Source organism: Anser brachyrhynchus (genome assembly GCF_964034855.1).
Source record: "Anser brachyrhynchus genome assembly, chromosome: 3".
NCBI classification, from domain to species: domain Eukaryota; kingdom Metazoa; phylum Chordata; class Aves; order Anseriformes; family Anatidae; genus Anser; species Anser brachyrhynchus.
The window spans coordinates 58,773,463-58,797,886 of NC_137696.1; the positions used below are offsets into that span (position 1 = coordinate 58,773,463).

Below are 24,424 nucleotides of genomic sequence, written 5' to 3' on the forward strand. Positions count from 1 at the left end.
GGTAGTGGGGGGCTGTAGGGGTGGCCTCTGTGAGAAGAATCCAGAAGCTGCCCCATGTCAGATCAGAGCCGGATGGAGCTGGCTCCAAAAGGGACCCACTGCTGGCCAGTGCTGAGCCAGGGAGAGACACTGGTTGGGCCTCTGTGAGAGCAGATTTGAGATTGGGGAAAAAAAGCTGCACAACAGCAGTTGGGAGAGGAGCGAGAAACAGCCCTGCAAACACCAAAGCCAGTGCAGAAGGAGGGCAGAGGTGCTCCAGGCACAGAGCAGCAGTTCCCCTGCGGCCTGTGGAGAGGCCCCTGGTGGAGCAGGCTGTCCCCCTGCAGCCCATGGGTCCCACACGGAGCAGATCTCCACGCTGCAGCCCGTGGAGGAGCCCCCGGTGGAGCAGGTGGATGTGGCCTGGAGGAGGCTGCGGCCCATGGAGAGCCCCCGCAGGAGCAGGCCCCGGGCCGGAGCTGCAGCCCGTGGAGAGGAGCCCACGCAGGAGCAGGGGGTCTGGGGGGAGCTGCCGCCCGTGGGGGACCCGTGCTGGAGCAGTTTGCTCCTGGGGGATGGACCCTGTGGTACGGAGCCGTGTGGGAGCAGTTCTTGAAAAGCTGCTGCCTGTGGGCAGCCCACACAGGATCAGTTCAGGAAGGACGGCATCCCGTGGGAGGGACTAAAAGTTGGAGCATGGGCAGAGTGACCATGAAGGAACAGCAGAGACGATGCATTAGGGACTGACCGCAGCCCCTGTTCCCCCATTTCCCTGTGCTACCCAGGGGGAGGAGACGGAAGAGGGTGGATAGGTGGAAGTTTAGTTTGTTTTCTTTGTTTCTCACTTCTCTAGCTTGTTAGCAATAAGTTATAAATTTCTGTAATCTCCCAACACTGAGTCTGTTTTGCCCATCACTATCTCCCCGTCCTTATCTCAGCCCTGGAGCCCTTTTCATTGTATTTTCTCCCCCTTTCTCTTTGAGGCTGGGGAGTGAGAGAGCGGTTGTGGTGGAGTTCAGCTGCCCAACAAGGTAAAACCACCACAGCCACCCAGCTTGTGATGTAACTATCAGTGTTTGAGCTTTCCTTAGAAAGACTGTTTACATATGGCCTGCCGAAATGCTACTGGTCACAAGGACATTATGATCTCCTAGGTGGATCCACATGCTGCATGTGTGGGTCCATTTGGCAATAAAGCAGATGTTACTGCCAGGAAGAAGGTCCAGGTAGAACCATGGAGGATGCATTTTGCAGAGATACACCATGACTACTGCTGATGTCAAGAGAGTAAAAACTATATGATGAAAATAGATGGTTCTCATTTCTGAATTATCTATTCTTCTAAAAAAGTTTGCATAGTCATTAATTCAGAACCTTTCAAAATAACAAACGTTTACTGCACTTTATTTTCCTTTAAGTATTTCTTCTTGAATCTAAGGTAATTTAATGTTGTGCGAAGCATTCATTTATTGCCATGTATCAAAGTTACCTATAAAACAAAAAGATCATTTCCATTTAATATAGAGAGCTCTTACTTTCTCCTCAACAAGTAATGTAGATCATTATTATGACTGAAACCAACAAGGGAATGACAAGGTACCGAGTAACTTCACTGCTAGTCATTTCTGCAGGAGACTGGATTTATACCAAGCAGAACAGAGAACATAAACATTCCATGCTTTTTGAAATTCAATCCATCTATTCACATAGATGAAAAAATATGTGGTAAAAACAATTATCTTAACTAATAACTCATTCTCAGAATCAAAAGGCACAATTCTCACAGTGATCGGGGCAACCTGCAATGCAGATTAAAACAAATACTTGCATGTAAATGGGAATAACTGACAACTGAGTATAAATTATAAAATGTGTGGATTTATCTTTCCTGTGGAAAAAGTACAGTTTTTCTCATCTGTTTCTCACAGGGAAAATTTACTTCCCTAGGAAAAAAAAAAAAAAAGAGTGCTTATAGAAAGAAACTTCCTTTAAGACATTTTCTTTGTTGCACTTATGAATGAATTAACAACAATAACAAGAACAAATGCTGAATGTCGTGTATGTAAGAACTTTGAATTCCCAGAAGAGGCATACTTTGGCTTTTACTTAGAAGAGGCAAAATAACTTTTCAGAAGGAAGCTCCAATATACAAGCAATAATGAGCTAAGTGCCTAGTCATCCTTTCATAAATATTTAAATTTTGGCATCAGATTATTTGTACAAAGCTGATTTCTTCAAAAGCTCTATAACCTTAAATCATAACTTAATTTTGTATAGTTCTGAATTTGTCTTTAATTATATAGAACCAAATTCTGGGGGTCTTTGTACATATATATCTTTGATTTCTAATTCAGTGAGTAACTTCTGGATCATTTTGTATCACAGGTACTGAAAGGCTCTATTATTAAAAACTATGCGTGAAAGTAAGTGCACAAGATGTGAAGTATAGTATAGACATAAATTAAATCAGCAGTTTAAAATATTCAAAGGAACATGTTAATTGTAGTAAACATTTTTCAGAGCTCTTCTTCTGAAACGTCGTCAAAGAGTTATGTATGTATATAGAAAAATAGGGATATAGAGACATACATTTATGTATGTGGATTACTTCCATTTCATCATTATGATTAAAAACACCCCCTACTTTAACATGGGCTAAAAGAACCTTGAAATACCTGAAGAAAAATTGATGGGCCAAACAGGACACAGCAACAGTATTCTGTGATTTCTGAAGAATATGGAGGATGTCAAACTAATGTGTTTAAACTAAGTTCCTGTAATATTGTTGACAATTTTTGTTGTTGCTGTTGTTGTTGTTTTGTTTTGCTTTGCTTTGTTTTGTTTCTGTGAAAAATGTTGCATTAATTGGGAAATTTTTCTAGTACCCCTCTTTTATGTTCTACTTAAAAAACTTTAAATAATAACAGTAAATCCACAATTTAAATCCTATATTTTTGCATAGCAACAGAAGAATTTTTTAAAAAAATTTAATTTAACATTTATTGCAACCATTGGTTCATTCAATGGGACAGAAGTCCACTGAAGCAGAGCCATCCAGGACACTGTGTTTGTTTTGCTGCTTTTCATTTAATTAAGGTCAAATTTAAATTCTAAATGAGAAAAAAAAAAAAAAAAAGATCAATTTTATGTCCAACAACAACTTTTGAATGATTATGGTGAGCATAGAAGAAGTGATTTTTGTTAGGGTTCTTCTAATTTATTATGGGATAATTACTATTCTTCATCATCTTCCTCTTGATTTCTATTAGTGTGTTAGGAAAAATGGATAACGAAATTTGTTCCAAACAATAAAGGAAAACATTATTTTTTTTTACTGGGAAAAAAAAAAAGTGTATATCTAGCACTATGAATAGGAATATCAATAAGAATAGTCTAATTTAGTGACTTATATTCATCCTGTGAAACAAAACTAATTTAAAACACTATTTGATATGGTGAAAAGCCCTGAAAAGTCTTGAGTGAAGAAGGTGGTGGTCTCCCTCTGCTCAATGCTGGTGAGGAGTGCTGTGTCCAGTTCAGGGAACCTCAGTACAAGAGAGACGTGAAGAGCCCAGCAAAGGGCCACAAAGATGATGAAGGGACTGGAGCACCTCTCCTATAAGGAGAGGCTTAGAGAGATGGAACTGTTCAGTCTGGGGAAGAGAAGGCTCATGGGGATCTTATCAGTGTGTATAAATACCTGATGGGGTTGGTTCTTTTCAGTAGTGTCCAGTGACAGGGTAAGAGATGATGGACACAGGAATTCCATTTAAACAGAAGAAAATGCTATTTTATTCAGTGAGGTTGGTCAAACAGTGGCACAGGTTTCCCAGAGAGAGTGTGGAGTGTCTCCATCCTTGGAAATATTCAAAGACCAACTGGACACAGTTGTGACCAACCTGCTAGCAGGTGGCTGTGGTTTGTGCATGGGGGTTGGACTGGGTTCTCTCCCAGGGAGGCTGTCTCACCTCATATGTTCTACAGTGCCTATAATTTCATTGTTGTATATCTGACAATCATCACTCATGCAAAATGTCTTCTAATGGATATCTGAATAATACTTTTTGTAGATATAATACAGCATCATTGAAATGGAGATGCGAAGGTAGATTTGGGGAAAAGAAAATTAAAAGTGAAAAGCAAATGTTCAGTCATACTGCCTTATTATCTTTACTTTTACTTGCTAAGGTAGACAGATTGAAAACTAGCTCCAAAGACATAAATTATTCTTTGTGAACCAAGTTTTTGAGAATATCCTAGAGGGAATGTTTTGGACTATACAGTGAAGGCATATAAAAGTTTTCAATAGCAACCAAAATCTTTAAGCTTCATTGTGCCTAACATCAAATTAAAACAAAGTTCTTGAAATATGAGTATAAGAAAAAATCATTAAATCTTTGGAAAGACTTAAAATGTATCTTAGGAAAATACTCAAAGATATCATCAGCTTTTGGTTTTCCACTTCAGCCCCAGGACTATCTTAGTAGGGGGACAGAGGTCTAATCAAGCAATTCTTGTTTTTATCTAGTAAGATGGTGTGAAGTAACAAAGAATTTTATATACAGGGAAGAGCAACAAAGCAGGAAAGACTGATTTCTGAACAACTGATATCATTTTCTTTACAAAAGCAATATGTGATGAATTTTCTTTTCCACTGATTTAATATGTTATGTGGTAAAACCATGTCACAGCTTTGCCTTTTTGTCCAGTTTATAAAGCTTCATATATCTGTGTAGGACTGAAAATAATTTGCATTCCACAACAGAGGGATGACCAGGGCAGATATTTCATTATTTGAAGGTATGTGAAGAAAAATATTCATGTGCCTTACAGACAAAATTCGAAACAACAGTACAATTCAAAATGGAAGAGGTAAGGAAAATACTTCCAGTATCAAGGTATTCAAAATACCACAAGATTCAGATTGCTCAAAAATAACAGCTTAATCTAACAAAAACTAGTGAAAGCAGGGATTATTATTTGTGTGGCAGACTCTGTCATGACTGCTCACTGGCTGACAGCCTTTAGAGAAGAGTAATGTCTGGGATGTCTCCATTGTAAGGAATAGCCCAGCAAAGGTACTTTTGCACATCCTTTAAAGTGAAATAACAAAAATATCTGGGCAATAACATCAACTGTTCCTTACTTTCCTAATAGTATTAACAGAGAAATACTTACTTGTAGCTAGGAGGGGATAACTACTGACATATTATTCTCTGTGCTATGAGTAATTATGAAAATGGAGCAAGAATTATCCATGATATATATATCATTCAAGTATCAATTTATCAGCATCTTAAGATTTTTAAACAGCTAACTATTTAATATTTCCCAACACTCCTAACCTGCTTTTTTATCTCTTTGATTTAAGTTGTAAGTTCTTTGCACATTTTGTGATCATTTTATTAATTTTATTATTTTTGTGATCATTTATTAATTTATTTACTTATTTGTTTATTTATTTTGTACAGTACCTATCCATCTCAACTAAAACTAAATCAGGAAAAACAGTTCTGTGTAGTTTGTCAGTAAGCCATCAGAAAGAAAATCAATATCCATGCACAGTTTCATAACCATTTTCATCTCTAAAAACTTTTAACATAAGCTTTCTGAATAGCATGTTGACAGGCACCTGGATCATTGTACTGGATTTGCAGAACAGTAGTCATGTCATATGTAGGCAATATGTATTGTCCTTCTCACATCCAAACTTCAATGAATGGAGGATTAATATTTATCCTTTCCTGCTCTGACATTCAAATTAGATAAAATTAAGCAAGCTTAATATTTAAGGAAAGCTAAACTGCCTGGTTTGTTATAATGGAAGAAGATGAAGAGTGTCTTTACGCCTGGACAGCAAATTTTTTAAAAAATAATTTTTACAGTTTATATAAGGTCTTTTTTTTTTTTTCCTAAAACTGAACTCAGCTCCATTTCTTTGCTACTTAATCCATTATGAAAGGTAGTATTTTTCTCTTTACCACCTGCAACAAGCTGAGCACTATCTGAATGCAACTGTGAGCACCATTCTATTTTGTGAGCAGCATATCTTGTTTGTTGCAATTTTCACAATAATCTTCATTTTGTTTTCTAGTCTCCTTTTTGGATTTAGAGCAACGTACTTATTTTGTAGCTGGGTATCCGCAAATTAACAGGCTTTTAAAGCATTTCATTTCTAATTTATTTTTTCCCCAGTGAAATAAAATAGTTTGTACTTGTAAGAGGAATATGATACTACTTTATTTAATGCCATGGATGGGGAAAATGTTAACAGGGTAAAGAAAAAAAGTTCTATCACCATGTGTGAAAGAAAGCTTTTCTGTTGTTGCATGCCAGTAGACCAAATCAAGAAGATGGAAAGGAGTTTGTAGATTTTAACTCTTGGTCTTGATTTTAATTCCAGGATTTACAGTAAGAGTGATATAAACCATCAGAAATTTAACACAGAATTTCTGTTGCTGGTTTGCTAGTTTGTTTGTTTCCTTCTCAGAGTTTTCTAACTTTCTGAGGCTTCAAAGTGCTGCACCTGCAATTTAGAAATTCCTCCTTGAAATCTGCCTGCTTTGCTTGCCAAAGGGGTTAGGTGTACATTGTGAGTCTTGAGCCAGAGGTCCTTTATGGAGCATGGCCAGGCCTCCAGCTGGCTGAGACTGTAGGTAGTCTAACTGCTCTAGAGCTAAGAGATACCTTTTCTTTCGTGTGTAGTTATATACAGCAGAAGGCACACAGAATTGCAGCAATGCTGGGTATGAGTTGTAAATTCCACCGAGTGTGGCTTGCGTTTGTGTTTGGACCTCACACTGTGGTACACACTCTTCATAGCAGGTGGTCAACCTGCAGATGTTTAGTCTGTCTCCAGTTTCACCATTCAAGTCATACAAGTACAGCTGCATTAGTTCTGCCTTAAATCTTCTCAAAGATGTAGGTGATGATTCAGTGAGCATACCAGGGGAAATTCAGGACTAGAAAAATTAAGCAATGTGAAAAGACTCTTACAACAAGAACAGAATGACAAGGCGAAGTAAGAAAAAGCATATCCTGTTTTTCTGTCCTTACCAACATTACTGCCTCCGTCCTGTCATTTTGAATGTAACTCAAATGTACTATTAAACAGAATTAGACTGAAGTGATATGATTTCAGTATAATGGGGACATTGTTCTTGACATTTTAATATTTTTTTAACAATGAAAAGGTAATAAAAATTAGTCTCCAATTTTGTGCAGGGCATTTTGATAGTTGAAATTACCAGGAAAGTTAAGCACATGCATACCTAGACAGCAATAGAGAGCAGTGATTTTAAAGGAAAAGAAAAAAAAAAAAAAGATAATCAGCAATAAAATCAGCTCTTTCCTTATTTATAGTTTCAAGTTATCAAAATGAATTATATAACAATTCCCTTCATTAAACTTTGACATGGAAATCAGAGCCATGAACACTGACTTCAGTTTCAGATAAATTTTCTTTGAAACTAAACTTTGAAATTACATACCTGGATAATTGTTTTTATGGTTTCACTGTTGTTGGTTTTTTGTTGGTGGTGGTGGTCATGTTTAGAGTGTTTGGTGAATGTTTCCTATATCTGCCACTTTCCTTCTTTGTCATTAATGAATGTTTATATCAACGGAGTCGTGTATTCTTTCCTCACACTGTTCACTTCAAGAGTGCTGGAGGTATATGTAGCTTAAAGCAAAAAATGAACACAGGACTTTAGAAAATTCTCTGGTTTTGGCCACAGTAATTCAGAATGATTCCTGGTTAAAGTGGTGCACAGGGTTAAACACAATTTTGACTACTTTCTAGACTAATATTTTACCCTTAGGAATCAGAAATGAAATGGTAAAAGTCAATCTGATGACATGCTATTGCTAAATTGTGTTTCACTGGGAAAGTATATTTTTAGTCAATACTCTGCAGGAAGAACAGTGACTGATGTTTCTATAGATATGGAGGAATAGCAACTATGTCTTTCTTGGTTACAAAGCTCAATGAAATGTCAGACACTATGTTTGATCCTCTACAGCCTTGTACATTTTTTAGTTTTCTACATTATTCTGAATCAATAGCATTTTTCAGCCAGTTTAAATAAGTACAAATAGCCCCACGAGGCTGTTGGAAATCAGTCTCTTTTTATGCACAGAGTGCTAAAAAGCAAATTGAGAGGGAACTCTGCTGTGAGCTCAAAATCTTTCAGATTTCAAGGGAATGACAGTGTATCTTGTTAAATCCTAGAAAACTGTGAGTAAGCATGGAAATATAAGCAAGAGAAAAATCTCATTATGGAGCAATACAGACACAGATATATAAAATTTAAGAAACCAGTATGAAACAAACAAAACAGTTTAAGACAACACAAGGGAATAAACATAGCTTTGAGGACATGTCTATTATACATTCTTTTCTGAGTATGTTACTTACACTTTAAGAAAGTTATTTCACTTTTATTTTCTAGTCAGTGTTAGTTTAAGTTATTGATGTTTACCTTCAGGAGCTATCAGCAGGAGTAGTCAACTTTTTAATTCTAGCAGCAGTCCTGCAGACCTGATAAGCATCCTCAGGAGATGGCATAGAGTGGCAACACTTCTGCATTCTGTCCCTTTGATGTAGGCATAATTACATTAATTTTAAGAACAGTGGCAGCTTAAGCGTTGCGTTAGTCAATATTTAAATTTCATTCTTCTTAGACGATTTATATGTTGTAGCTGCTGTGATTTACAAGTATTTTGTAGTACTAGGCTTCAGATACCACGTTTCAGTTCTAGCTCATGAGTCTAACAGGAAATTCTTTAATGTTTAGGCCTTTTTGTTCCTAATTATATAGTCTAATTTCATGGGTATTCAACCTAAATGTATATTAAATCAACAACCAACTTTATAAAACAACTGGGATGGCCATGTCCCCTCTATAAAATTAGATTAATTAGATTAATTCTGTATTTCATTCAGTCCATATCTCCTCTTATTGTAGCTCTTAATTCATGTCTGATCCTCTGCAACTTGTTCCAGACAGTGTGAAATTACTCCTCAGATTCTGAAGGTACACAAGATAAGTATTCTTTTCTGTGTTGCAATACAAACTAGGTTCTTTTCTGCTTCCTCCATATAAAAATATCAAAGATTAAGTACCCCATGGTTCTGGAGGATGTCCCACAGAGACACTCACAACAACAAAAAAGATCTCTTAGAATTCAATAAGTAAAAGCCATTTAAGTCAGTGAAGACATTATCATTGGTGGTCATAGAAGTAGGTAAGGATGGCAGACATTTACCAAGCCGAACTGAGGAGGTGTATGGATAACTGTACAGATATAAGCCTCTAAGTACTGTGTGACTCAGTCTGCTGTTCTTGTCACCTGCTTAATCTCACTCATTTTTTTCTCCCCAGCTGTTCAACGTTTCTGTTCAAAGAGGCTTCTCTCCCCCTGGTGCTCTATCAAAGCCTGTTTTCAGGCAGAAGCACAAAAGCATTCACTGTTAAATTGCCTGCAGCCTTCCTGGTGCTCCTGTTAGAGCAGGCTTGAAGAGCTTCCTCAAGCCACTCTGCCTCTTTTCTTAACACCATCACTCAGTATATATGAAGATTTGAGGCATCTGAGGCATTTGTCTCTCATAGCAGCAGCCTGTCTATTAGTCCTGTGGACATGTTGTCAGAAGAGCCAGAGAGGACATTACTGTTCAGCTTGTTCTGTTGCTGCACAGGTAACATGTTTGGTGTGGGGATTTCTCTCACCTAATTTTATCTTTCTTTTCTTTTGCTCTCAAAGATATATATTTTTAATTTGTATTTAATAATACCTCCAGTAAAACTTTTCCCCACAATACTCAGTTCCTCAGTTTGAATCCACATGACTTTTTTGAGACTGTTTGCAGACCTGTCCAATCATGTTTTTCAGATATTTTTTAAGGTTTCAACATTAGATCTACAGTGAGGAAAATATATCCACTATTTAAAATTTTGCAATTTCAGTATGCCTAGGGCCTGAAAAGTCTGTTCTCTCATGTCACTACTAAAGTACTGCTCTTCCTCAGTTTTCATGTAGGTGCTTGAATTCTTTTGTGGAAATGAAAATCTCTCACTTTCAGTTTCTCGCTTTCTCTATCTTTTCTTTCCTTTATGACTTTTCAGTTCATCTCTTTTCTCCTTTTAACTCCTCTTCCACTTTCTGCTTCATATCTTCTTTAAGATTAAGTTCTACCATAGGAAAAATCTTTCCTATTTTCTGTGTCAAGATGTGCACAATTAGCTCTTTTTATTGTTTGATTGGGAACCTAAACTCAGTACAAGAAAAAAGTTTGTATTTATTTCATTCAATCATTAGAGAAGTATTAACTTGAAATAAATGTATAAGCAAGAGAAAGAACCAAGACAATTTAAAAGTGTGGTTAATATTTTTTTCCCCTGAAGAATAACTACATTGTCCTTTAAAGAGTCTTGTGTCTAGGTAGTTCTGTCACCAGTTCATCTTGTTTTCAGTTTATAACTACAAACTCCTGTTCTTTAAAATGTGGTATACACCCTTGATCTTCTACAGCAGCAGCAAAATTTCCCACTTTTAAGTTTTTGTTAAGAAACCTTCTCTCCCTCTTTTTTTTTTTTTTTTTTTTTAATGAAAGTCCTTTTATGCTCACTAATGTCAGTCCAGATTCAGGAAAGAGGAAAGGAAAAAAGAAAAATTAATATAATATGACTATACATATTCTCAGAAGTCATGTTAAGGAAGTCCTCTGTAATTAATTCTTTATTATAGGCTCCCTTTTTAGTTGTTCAGAAACCAGACCCAAAAAAGTGTTATTTAGCTTTCACAGAAGGTAGCTGATTTGAGAAGTAAGGAGTGTTGGCCTTTCCTTTTGCTATGTGCTCTCACCTAACTGAATATTAATCTGAAATAGACGTGTGTTTTATGATAATCATCTGAGATACAACTGCAGGTTGGTTCAGAGAACTGCTGGAAGAGTTATGTCACAAGGGGATTTCATCTGTGCTTCAAACAGACCTTGAACAAAACATTTTTGAAAATGTCACCTTCTAGTCTCACGGAAAGAAGAGACAGATGGGAACATCAGATCATCTAGGCTGACCTTTTATATACCACAGGTCAGTAAGGTTTATACAAATAACTCATTATCAAATCTAAAGATTTATTTAAACCCGATGTTTCTGTTCTCAAATTGCCATGAGTAGGGGGAAAGACTAAAACACTGTCTGTACCTTAAGCTTTGTTGTTGGAAAACTATGGCGAGATGATCCCAGCAGGCAAATCATACCCAATGCTGCAAACCTCTTTTGCCCTTCTCTGTTTCCTCATACCATGTCTACCAAGACTGGGAGAAAATTTATTTTATCCAAAGCCAACACTCTGTGTAAGCTTGGGCACATGAGCTATGCACTGCAAAGTCTCTGTGTGTTGCAGAGTTGATCCATACTACTTGCCGTTAATGTTGATTAAGAAAAGAAAAAAAAAGGAAAAAAAAAAAAAGAGTGGCACCTGCTTGTTTGATTTTTGTTCACATTTTTATCAGGCAAATTAAAAAAAAAGAAAAAAGACTGGAGTTCCTAGACTGGAGAAAGATTTCCTTGTTTCCCTGAAGGCTGCTCAGAGTGGAGAGGGAGTGAGGAGAGAGGCACAATGTGGAGTTTGGATCCCCTAGCTCCTGTGGGAAGAGCAAGGATAAGAGATTGCAGAGACTTGAAAGTCTCTGGAGAGATTAAGTCCTTATTAATATTTGTGATATCGTTCTCTGGCACTGCATTCAGCTGGCATGGAGCAGCCCTTTTTTTCACTATTAGGCTCTTTGACTGTACAAAATAGAGTGGCCAAGCCCAGTGCATCTTCTGGGAATGGTCTTTGGCTGTGCTGGCTCTGGTAATGTATCTGTGATTTGTCGCGTATAACCTTGGTCAACACAGAGCAAAAACATCCACCACTCCAGCAGTTTAACATCACAAATGACTGAGTCCCAGTGCCCAGGAGCACTATCTAGAGCAGTTTGATGTAGACTCAGTCTCAGGGATTGGAAAGAGTGACAGGGAGCAGAAAGCCTGAAGTTAGAGAAAGAAATTCTCTAGGTGGAAGATATCTGCTATGTAGAAGTTGCTGTGTAACTCCCTAGAAACAAGGACGTGCACTTGGACTGTGAGGGAGATATGTACATTTCATAACTTTAATTTTAATTTCCATTTAATCTTCCTTACTCAATTGCAGTTTGTGGTATTCAAAAAGTAATAAGTTCTATTTTTCACATAATAACTTTTTTTTTTGAGTTAAAACACTTCTAGACTTTCTCTAGAAACCACTGTAGTAGAATGCAGATTCACATAAACACTCCTGCCAACTAGTCCCAACATCTCTGTTACCTGAGAAAAATGAGGAGAAAAAAAAAAAAAAAAACATAGGTTCCACAGACCACTTGCATATGGGATAAAGAGTCTTTCTTGTTCCACCAGAACCCAGCTGAGTCAAAAGGGTGTGATTTAAAAGTCTAACAATACAGATGTCTATTCACTTCCAGCAAGATACTTTCATTTTAGTATCAAAGGACTGTAGGATGGTATTTAACTTTTTTTTTTGTGTGTGTGTGTGTGAGAATAATCTGGGATTTAATTAACACAACCTTTTTTATTTAAAAAAAATTAAGACAAAGTTATGGAGGAAAAAAAAACTCACAGGGACTCAAAAACTGCAGACCCAGACAATGATTGTTTTAGCATCTAGCAAATGCAAAAGGCATCATATGTAGTAAATGTAGCTGCAACATAGAGCTGCAGATCAAGCGAGAAAGAGCAGAGGTTTAAAAGTGTGATAGCAAACACAGAAATTACTTCAAGTGTATCCTAGAGTGAGGAAGAAGAAATTATCACAATTAACACCACTTTCCTCCCAGAAAAGAACTCAAGGTGCTGTCAACTCACTGTAACAAGGCAACAGTGTCATCAAATTGAATCCACCACCACAGGACCCAGACATGTAGGGGGAGGAGGATCATTAACACCCAGAAAAGGGGTAGGAGCTAAGAAGAATGTGTATAGGAATTCCAATTGTATTGTTATTCTTTATTTTTGTGTAACAGCCAGATCTGGACTGATTGAATGACTAGGTCCTGAAGATTTCCATTATAAAAACAATACATTCTTAGCTTTCAGTAGATATACGTAATGTGTATTTCTGCTTTGCCCATAAGCAAGATGTTGAGTGTCATACATGTTCACATCAATAACACAAGGCAGTGATTTCAGTGGGGTTTAGGACTTCACACATGGTAGGCCAATTTTATTCCACTACAGCCTCCAATTCATGTTAACGTATGTAACCATGCACTTCATCCCAAACTTTCTTTCAGTGTTTTCTAAAACCTGGAAGATATTTCTTCCATCAGTACTCTTGTGTCAGATTTTAGTTATTCCCTAAGGGTTGGTCCCACGTCCCCTGGGAATCAATAGCATCTACCTGCAGGCACAGCACAACTCAAAGCATGTGTGTGACACTCTGGGCTTGAACCTTGACTTTGCATTCAGCAGAAGTCCCACATACTGCTGGAATGGCAAAGAACATCCCCAGGCATCTAACAGAAAATACATGTTGTTACTGTGCACTTATGTAAATCTGAATTTGTATTGGTATTAGACAGAAACAGTTATTTTCATAGATGGTAGGAATTGCTTCTCAGAAATTAGTGTTTCTACATGATAAGTATCAAATTGTGTTTGCGTAATTTATTTTATATCTACTTTACTAGTGTCTATAATATAACATATTTCTATTTTATGTTAAGAATTCAGGATGTGACTAATCTGAGATTGCTGTTCACCTTAATTTTATTTTTGAGAAGACCACAAAGGTCTAATCTTTGAGCTACATTTCAAATTTGATTGTTTATAAAGCATCTGTTTTATTAAAATTGGAGGCTCAGAGAATGACAGCACAAAAGCTAATATTTCTTTCCTCCCTTATTTCCCCGGTGGAATGAATATGTTTTTCTTCTTCAATTAGTTTTCCATCTCCTTTCTCCAATATGATCAAAATGTTTCATGCTGGCCAGATTATTAACAACAGCTGGATGACATATGAAGAGTTGTATCTAAAATGTGATTTAGCAAACTGACTGAGTCCTAAACACAGAGCAAACTGACTTTCAATGGACCAGTTCAAATCCATTTCCAGTATTATGGGAAAACTAATTTCACTATTTTTTTAAAATTATTATTGACAGGATATTTTAAACTATTTTGTTTTTCTAGTTTCTTAGCTGACGTGTTCCACTGCCTATTGTCATACTTGTTCTAACAAACAGTAAACCAGTAAAAGTTCCCATTCTCATCAGCCAAGCCTAAGCATTTTCCTGGTTAATGGTTCCCAATCTCCTGGTCATACTGTGATATACAGCTTTATTTTCTGTACAACTTCTCTGGGTAGCTATGCTGGCGGTCTGAGCAAGAACTTCTACAGACTTTTTGACATTGAAGAGAAATCTATGCTAAGATAGGGACAGTGCTGGTTAGAGAGCACAGTTGCAACCTTAAATCACTTCCTAAATGTTAAATTATGTGCCACTTCCTGGAGAGTGAGCCTTTACTTTCTAGGTCTGAATCTTTTCATCTAGCAAAAACAATTGGTTAAGATAAATCCTATTAAATCGGATTTCAGTTTTGTTGGGTAATGGAACATAAAATTAAGTTATAATGAAATAATGGCAAAGGTACATTTAGTAGTTCAGGCCACTCATTTCCACAATGTTTCATATAGCAAGACTGGATTACTGCTATAGGCTTGAATTGGACTTGAGGAAGGGGCTAGAAGAGAAATACAGCCCTGGAACAGTTGCTAACACAATAGAAATAACTGGCACTAAACTGTCATTTGCGTTGTTCTGCAATACCAATATCCTAAGAGGACCTGGGTGCTACATGTAGCTTAAGAGGCCACAAAGGCTCCTGGGACAAAATTGCACAATCCTTCTTCCTAATTTTCTTTCCCTCTTAACTCGTGAAGAAAGGGGATGTGCCACAGACATCTAAAGTTTTGTCAGGGCCATTCCAGCACTTGTTTTGAACTTCATACTACATTTGAAAGAATTTTTAAAAGACTTATCTATCTTGCAGGAAACTGTGTGTGTTATGTCTAAAGGTATCCCCCGAGACTCCGCTGAGTACCATTCACTGTTTTCATATGCTGTCTTCCAAAAGTCCACATATAAATTTGTCCTCAGCTGGTAAGTGGAGCAATATTCCTGCTTACCATGAGCTGGTGCCACAGACTCTTTAAAGCAAACATCAGCAGAGCATGTTCTCTATCCCCTTCATCTAACTGTGTTTACCTGGCTATTCTTTGAGGCATAAGGTGGCCCCAAACTAAAAAGTGTCTGGTTTTACAGAAATGTTTTACTGTTAGTAATATATGTTTCTTCATTAATAGCTGTGATACAAGGACAGTCTTTAATTTCTCTAACCCATCATTTCTGAGTCAACTTATTAGATGTTTCCTACTGTCAAAGAGTAAAGAGCAGATGCTGTGCCAAAAAAAAAATATATTTTTTATAAATTCTTTATAAATTCAGAGATGCCAGAGTAATTCTTACCTTACCTGTGTTACAGCAGACCATTTCCTAACTTTTATGAACAGATGTTAGTGGGTGGACTGTTTCCCTGTTGTAATTTCCTTAAGCTTCTCCGTGGTGGTATGGAGTACTTGCAGTGAAAATTAGAAAGCTTTTCTGGAGCTATGTGTGTTGCCATGTGAAATATTATTTCATATCCTGCTCTTGCTGACACTAATGGGCAGCTGTGTCTGCCTATGATTTTTCCTTTCATACATAATACTCTGTGCCCTAACTAGAATTAAACTTACAAGCCAGCAGAGCAACTATGAGCAGCTATACTGTAAATTTAAAACATGATTTAATATTTTTGCTGCTTTTGAACATACTACAAAGAGGTAAAAATGTCACTGCCCCAAGCAGGAAGCCAGTCACAAACTGTATCTTGTCCTTGGCAACAGCAAAGATGATGCCTGTAGAAAGTATAGGAATGAAGACCATTTCTGAGCAGCACTTTCTGAGGTATAAGCTGTATTCAGACCACTGCGTTGACATATAGACAGAATAGGTATGTGATCCTTGAAATGGACTCATTTTTCTTTGGATATGTTTATAATTGATCTAAAACAAAACAAAACAAACAAACAAAAAAAACCCTAAAGCACAAATTTTTCAAGACATGCGTAAGCTATACGTGATGGTATTTTCTATCTTTCCCTGCAAGCCTTCTGTGTTACCCCTCCCTTCTTGTATTTTGAGAAACAGTGCAGAAGCATTCCCATCACTTACTCATTGTCGTCCATTCCTTTATAGACTCCTGTCCTTTCCAGCATGTGGTGTGGTGTTACCAGGTTGAAGTGTTATTAATAAAAATAATCTCCTTAGAAGTCAATTTCATGCTGCTCTTCTGTATGGCTTTCCTATTTTGCCATACAGTCATTCTGATGGGGATTATGAAGAATAATCTGTTGAACCATAGGTACTTACAGTAGTGTAATGATGTTTTGAGTTTCTTCTCTAGTCCCTTTCTACTCATCCATGTTACTCTATTTGCTGTTTTACAAAAATAAGTAACATTTTCACAGAACTGTCTGCACTGACCACAAGCTTCCTTCCTAAATAGAACAGTTATTTTACTGTCCATTATTCTTTATGTTGAATTAGGATGTGGCTTGTTTGTTTTTTGTTTTCCCCCACTTACAGTATTTTCTAGGGAGTTAGACGGAATTTCTCTAATTTTATTGTCTACTCACTCAGCACAGTTTTCAGTTTTCAAGTCAGCTTACCTTTTAATAGTTTTTTTAATTCTAAAAGTAAATTTTATCCCTTCACTATTTACATCCTTTCAGATCTTTTTTGCATGCATCTGTACAAAAGATCTCTTTGAAATTCTGCTGACAACCTCTTTTTATTGATAAAATTGATCTGCTCTTCCTTTTTGATTCCCATCCTTTCATGAATTATAAATCTACAAAAAACTATGCTCCCCTTTCTCCAATAACATCTTGATTTGTTTAATAATCTCTGACGAGGGAAGCTGCCAGAATAATGTTTAGATCTCTAAGTACCATTTAACTGTTAAAACATTTTTATACCAGAAAGGTGACTCTTAGTCCCATATGATGTTTTCCTTCATCAGGTAAGGACTCCCCTTGGCTAGATATTGATACTGTCAATATTCTGTTTGGCAATAGCTCATCTAGCATTTAGCTCAAAATTACTTCAGGAAAATCTTTCAACCTGTATTGTAAAGTATATAAGAAGCAAAAATCACAGTGAGTTCTTGTGAAATTACAACTTTTGAATTTGTGAATTAAGAGAAATTATGTGTGTTGAAGATAGGAGTTACTCATGAGGCAGATAATTTGTATACCCAGAGTGAATCCAAAGTGATCATGAAACTCAAGTTTAACATTACTAACAGAAGTGTTAATATTTCCAAAAGTTCAGTCAAGGGCTGAGCTTCTCACTCACTTCCAGTATGTGACTGGGAAAGGAGCAGTTTGTTGTTGTTGATGTGTTCATTATTTTAAGTGAAACTGTTGTATGATCCAGATGTTTTTCCTCTTTTTTTATTCTTGAGTAACAAATGAAACCTGAGAAATTTGCTGTGGAAAACTAGATTTCTCTTTAATTCAAAATTTCTGCCAATTTAATACTTTATTACGCACTGTAAATGACAGCAGCACTTACTGCACAGAAATCTAATTATTTTTGTACAGAGAAGTTTATTTAGCCTAATATGTCACATACATGAGAGTAACTCAAGGACACAATAAAAATGAAGAAAACAAACAAACAAACAACAACAACAAAAACGGACATAAGCAGCAAAGCAGCCAGAGCAAGTGTTTTAATTCAGTAGAGAACAGTTGAAATGGTAGGACATGGATTATACTAATAGTTTTTTGTTTTGTTTTGTTTTTTCCTGGAGCAAAGTGTAGCTAAGATGCTAAAAGCTTTGCATTTCCTTTCTGTACAACTAACAGATAATTTCATGTGGTCCAGAGCTGCTGAAGACCAGCAGCTCAGAGTTTTCAGAAGTGCAGCCCTGTGGATATCAACACCAGAGAGCAAACCTGCTCATGCAGCTAATTGCTGAGAGTAATTTACTTGCAAAATACAGGAAGAATCTTCAGATAAAAGAGGGTGATTTAGGCTTGGGGTGTAACAAAGATACAGATGGAAGATTAGAGTCGGGGAAGATTATCTCGAAGTGTACACCAGTCAGCTTTTAACATCGTTTGCATAGCTGCATACTATACACCTTATACCGTCTTTGAAGAGAACATTTTCAAGTCCTGTTCTACACTCTATTTACCTGTACTTCATTTTCTGAAACACTGTGGTGCACACTTCTTAAAAGTGTGGAATGGCACAAGTTTTTTACTGGTCTTGAGTTTGGGAAAAGTGTGTGGGCAGGTTTAAAAGGTGACTGTTCTGTGTATGAACATTTACACATTGACAAACATACACCCATACATGCTACCATGAAAGATAAATTATTATTATTAATTTTGCTTGCCTGGCTGCAAACAGAAGACTTTCCTCTCTTAACTCTACCTCCCTCACCTCCCACCCCACAACTACTTTGAATTCAATAAATCAATTGTAAGACTTTCTCTGACAAACTGGATCTTGTAAGAATAGGATCAAATACAGTATGGTGGATCAAAGACTGGTGAATATTCAGCTTTTTTCAAGATAGAAAACTGTCGATTCTAACCCATACATCCTTCTAGACGTTAAAATGAGGGCGTTTCTAACGGCAAATATTGCCTTGTTTTCTGCTGTCTGTTACTGTGACAGCAAACGAGAAAGGATCTAACATGATAGTAAACCATTTTGGAAACCTGAATGATGTCAGGAAGTACTATTAGGCCTTCAGTATTTTCAGTTCTCATACTCTTTCTTCTAGGTTGGGAGGCCCCACTGTTCTCCCATTCCCTAAATATTAAGCCCAGTGCAGCTATGACAAATGCATTTTAGTAATCTCTCTTATCCCTTTCAGTCAGAGCGTCAGATAAAACAATAAATAGGTGGACCTTCCACATCGCCCTATCAAAGACACTATAGAGAAACTTGCTTTATTTTCTCTCTGAGATTAAGTGTGCAAATCATCATGATTTAACTAATATTTTGGGGGAAGGAAAAGTTGAGAAAATACCTTTTTTCTTCAGCTCCATGGAACTGTGCAGCTGCACTTTTGTCCTCACTGCCTAGAACCCTGCCTCAGAGGAAAATCAAATCAGAGATGCTAAGGAGTAAGTAGATTACTGGACTGGCTTTATGATGTTTACTGAAGATTATAAAAAGATTATATAAGGCATACCCTCATTTTCTTCAATTTCATCTTGACCCAGTAAATCATTTTATGTACAGTTGCCTTGGATTCTCACCAAAGAACAAGTACTTTTAAATGGAAATTTTTATTTTCTACTTCACAGAGACATCTTCCTTTGAGAGTAAGAAATTACTACCATAAAAGTACACTTTTACTTACAAAGAAAAAATTAGTTAGGATTTCACTCAATTTCCTATGCAATCATCATTTTTAATATAACATTAAATTCATTATTCTTTTGAAGGTGCTCTGTGAATGCTTATGCTAATTCACTAGATGTAAAGTATTTATCTTATCTACTTATTCTTAAAAATGATTTTAAGTCAAAAACAAATTACATGAAAGAGAAGCTATGTCAAAAAAAAATCAGGCAATTTCAAAGCATTGTTTCAATTTTTGCTTTTAAATGTTTCCATTACAATTAAATATGAATAAAGTGTAATTAGTTTACATTTAAAATTATTTTATTGAAAGAAAAGACAGATATATTAAGAAGATGAAGACTTGTAAAAATATTAATGTGAAAAGTCTAATGATTTTTTTTTTCTCATTACAAGTTATGGTTTTCATAAAGTAATATTTTCTGATGAAATGAATGTTTTTCCCTGAAAAGATCCTGCTAGGTTTAATTTTTTCTGAAATTACTTCTGCTGTATAAATCTGTGGGCCAAGTTCAATTAAATTAACTTTTTATTGTCTCCCACAAACCAGGAGATGGATGATATTATCATTGTCTCTGTGGAGACAAGTTTCAGACATTGCAACTATTTTATTAAAAAGTAGTAATTAATCTCTTTATAAAATTTACCAAGATCCAGTTAAGTAATTACTACCCTGAGCTATCAAATAGAAAGATGTGTAAAAATAAATAAATAAATAATATTAAAATATTTAATTTTATCTGTTTTCTTCATAAGATTGCAGAAAAACATAATGTTATATTATGCTGTTGGATAGAATCAAGTACCACAATAATCACCTAAAGCTGAAGACCAAGCACAGGAAAGGTTCATATGATGTAACACCAGGAAAAATTAAAGTTAGAACTGTTCAAATAACGTTCTTATGTTTAAGTCAAGCAGCAAAATACAGGTAATGTTTAGATTTTAATTTTTTTAAACACACAGGTCAGTAAATATTTTAACTCCCTATTTTTACGAATACTTAGCAATCAGAACATGTCTAAAATGCTACATATATTATTGAATATTAAAAATACAAATATTATGGTTCTGGGAAAAAAAAAGTTTTCTATTACTTGTTGAATGTACTTTTGGATTTAGATTTACCTATTCACAGAAAATGTAAACATTTGTTGCAGTTATGAAACTGGCAGGGTCCTCCATGATTTACCTAGGAGACTCCTGCAGGGGAGAGTCCTGCAGCTCTTGGTTTGTGAAGATCAGACAGGAGGTAATGTGCATTTAATTCTGACATCCACACAAACACACAGTTCATTGCACAACCTCTGAAGAGCAAACTAATATTAATCATATCTCCTTCTGGCACCAGATGTTAGCCAGGCTGGCTGGCAGGCTAGTGCGGGCTATTATGATTGCTATGGATATGCTTACTGCTAAAGAATGGCTCTAGATGTGCATAAAAAGCAGCTATGAGCAGCTATCAGCTGTGTACAAACTCCACAAGTCTATTATCAGCAGGTATTATCCTTATGTAGCATTCATCCTTTCTCCTTTACCCACAAAACTTTTCAAGATTGATTTTGCTGCTTGTTCTATTATTGGTTTTAATAACTCCATTGGAGTCACATAGATCCTACCTTCATTTCTTCTTAAAGAGGAAAAAAAAAAAAAACTATGAAAAGCGCAGTACAGGCTTATTTTATTATGATGTGGATGATAGAAGCTACAAGAAGAAAATGCAAAAACTGCATGAGAAGAAACCCAGCTGACAGCTGAATTCAGGCAGGCTGGCACGATCAGCGACCCCCCAGAGGGGCCAAGAGGGCTTAGCAGGTGCCGCTGCCAGCAGAACTTGATGAAGATCTTGATGGAGGTCTTGAAGAGAGATCTAGATGAAGAGGAGTCCCAGATTTCCTTTCTTAAAGCAAAATATCTGTCTCTTTTCTTGAGCAAGCAGCCATTGTAGACATGCTGGTTCCCCATGGCCTTCATATCACAGTCTGATTCTTTTGCCCAACATTTTCCTGTTTTCCTGGTTTTATCAAAGATATATCTATTTAGTGGACTTCAGTCCCAGGAGTCATGACAACATCTGAGCATTCATTTTCATTCTGAGATAAATATACAGAGGATGGTACTAAGAGGACATGAAGAAGACATGTAGTCTCCCATGACTTAGTATCGTTACAGTAGCTGCTGGTGCTGTGGGGTGATAGTAATTTGGCAAGAAGCTACCATCTAGTAGATGTAAAAATTGTAGATCAGTATGAGTGAATAGTCTTCCTGCACTTCATGGGCTGCCTCATTAGTGCACATTTCCAGGATCCTCTTATCTCAAGCTGCCTGTAGATACATATGCTAGCCAAAAGTATTTCTGTTGGTCTGCAGACCTTCATGCAGATTCCTGGGTATTAGCACAGGTAATTACCTAGCTGGTTGCTCAGTACAGCTAGCATCTATCTCTGTGTCTGAATGGAAGGAACTCTAGCTCTGTACTCTATGGGCATTATGGATAGCCATAAGATTTCAGTGCTCACTGCTATCTTAAAGTGTTCGATACACTTCACTGTTTTGGCTAATGAGTGAGTCTCAACATAAGAACATCTGATAGAAGGAAGTTTAATTACATACAGAACAGAAGCTGTAAGTTAGTGTTTAAATATGCATTTAATCAGCTGAGAACTTAATAACATTGCTTGAAACCCACTTGAATGCTCCGATGTCCCTTGTCATTCATAATAATAGGACATGTAAAAATGAAGACAAACTTTTTCTGAGGATGAAAGTACTACTGAGTTTCCAGAGCCAAGTCACAAAAATGAAAATGCACTGTTGATCCCTGGAGCTTAGTCTAAAAAGCCTTTCTGACTTTTCAGAGTTTTTAATCAAAATAAGTAGGGTGCCAGCAACTGAATCTAAAAATTATCCCTAAATTTGGAAATGGAGAAGATACAAACGGGTACCTGCTAATGAAAGAAAAATGTACGCTATGGAAAAAAGAACTAGTGACTGGATAGCTACAGAACATATGGAATCTCTCTGCAGGAATTTGGAGGTTTGAATATAATTAATATAATTTGGTATTAAAGGTCTCTCTCTCTCTCTCTCTCTTTTCCCCTCAGAGGCAGCCATCAGATAAAGAAGAGAGATCAAAACAGAAAATTGCATAGGACTATGGAAACCTTACAGAGGATTTTTTCAGGAAATGCTGTTATAGCTGAAATTCTGCAAGAGCCCTATGTTTTTCCACAAAGTTGTTCAAAAATGATCAAAGACTCAAAAGAAGCCAGAGGAATTATTTGCCTTATTTAGAAGGAACATCAAACATGTCAGTGAGTTAAGCTTTTATTTCACCTCCTGCCAGTTCCTTACTGTGCCATGATATGTTACGGGCTGATAGGTAATAGATTGAGCTTCAGAAGAACTTGAAGGCTGTGAATAGGGATTTCACAGATTCAGTTCAATAAAGAATAGATTTTTAGGAAGCCATGTGAATAATTTGATTCAGCTGTGATTATAAGAGGCAGACAAGTATGGTGGTAAAAAAACAAACAAACAAACAAACAACAACACTGAATTGTACCATACTGAGAGGGTTTTCCTCTCCAAATACCCCTTTTGGACTGTGAATGTGAAAAGGCAGATATAGCTCACTTCTTTTCAGACTGCAGCAAAGGTCTCACTGTTCAAAACCAAACTTTCTAACTTTTCTTTGTTTGTTTGTTTTGCGGGGGGGGGGGGGCAAGGCTCCCTTGCATCGTTTATCCTGAAGAATTAAGGAATTAAAGTTTTTGGGAGGAACAAAATAAGTTTGTTGTCTAGAAAAGACACATGGTTTAAAAACTAGTTATAAAAATTTACCCCTCATTATTAATCAAGCCAATTATTAAAATATTGGAAAATGAGTCATCAGACATAACAGTGTTACAGAAGTAACATATAAAATCAATTCCTTCTGAGTATGGTGCATTGATTCAGCATATATTTCTCCTTCTGCCAGAGGGACTTTTAAAATAAATAAATAAATACATTTACAAACAAACAAACCAATAAATTAAGCTGTTACTCTCTTCCATGATGATTCAAAAAGTGAAAATTGTTTGCAGAAAAAAAAAAAAAAGTATTCCTTTGAAACTATAGTTTCAATATGAGAAGAAAAGTCTCTCAAACAGTGTTGGCCTGCAAAAGACCAGACAGAAAGGAGGCACATATATCAATAGGTATAGAATCATTGAATGGTTTGGTTGGAAGGCACCTTAAAGCCCACCCAGTTCCAACTCCCCTGCCATGGGCAGGGACACCTCCCACTAGACCAGGCTGCCCAAAGCCCCATCCAGCCTGGCCTTGAGCACCTCCAGGGATGGGGCATCCACAGCTTCTCTGGGCAACCTGTGCCAGTGCCTCACCACCCTGTGAGTAAAGAGTTGCTTCCTAACGTCAAATCTAAATCTCTCATCATTTAGTTTAAAGCCATTATTCCTTGCCCTATCGCTATACTCTTTAATAAAGAGTACCTCCCTAAATTACACAAATGCTGTTCCAGCTGAAGGTTCAGCCAATGAAAATGACAGATCATAAATGGAAAACAAATAAATAAATAAATAAACTTGAATATTATCGGAGTGGTGAAATACTGCTAAGCATCAGTTTCAGGACGCCTTTAAGAGTATCTTATCTGTAACAGATGCTAGCTGTCAGTTTGTCAATACCCCTGAGAAATGCACAAAAATTGTTGCACATATCCATATCAAATGGTGCTTTTTACAGTGTGTCCTCCAGCTTCTGGAAAACGTCACTACAGAAATTTCCTAGTTAAAAACTGCGTATGTTTCAGCAATAAAAGATGCTGATTTTAACCCAATAATAATAATAATACAGTACATGAATGTAAGACTTAGATATGGTAAAGAAAAATATTCTTTCAATTTT

At 36.6% G+C, this 24,424-nt stretch overlaps 1 long non-coding RNA gene across 2 annotated transcripts; it reads left to right on the top strand.

Moving 5' to 3' along the window:
* Positions 1 to 23,959, top strand: LOC308193074. 2 transcript variants are annotated; one of them, XR_013949360.1, is made up of 6 exons: positions 1 to 791; positions 9,363 to 9,676; positions 10,907 to 11,072; positions 19,189 to 19,272; positions 20,674 to 20,765; positions 22,618 to 23,959. It is a non-coding gene; the product is annotated as an uncharacterized lncRNA (long non-coding RNA). The 2 variants fall into 2 exon arrangements; XR_013949361.1 differs by lacking the exon at positions 1 to 791 and having other exon boundaries at positions 9,203 to 9,676.
* The last annotated feature ends 465 nt before the right edge of the window (positions 23,960 to 24,424 follow it).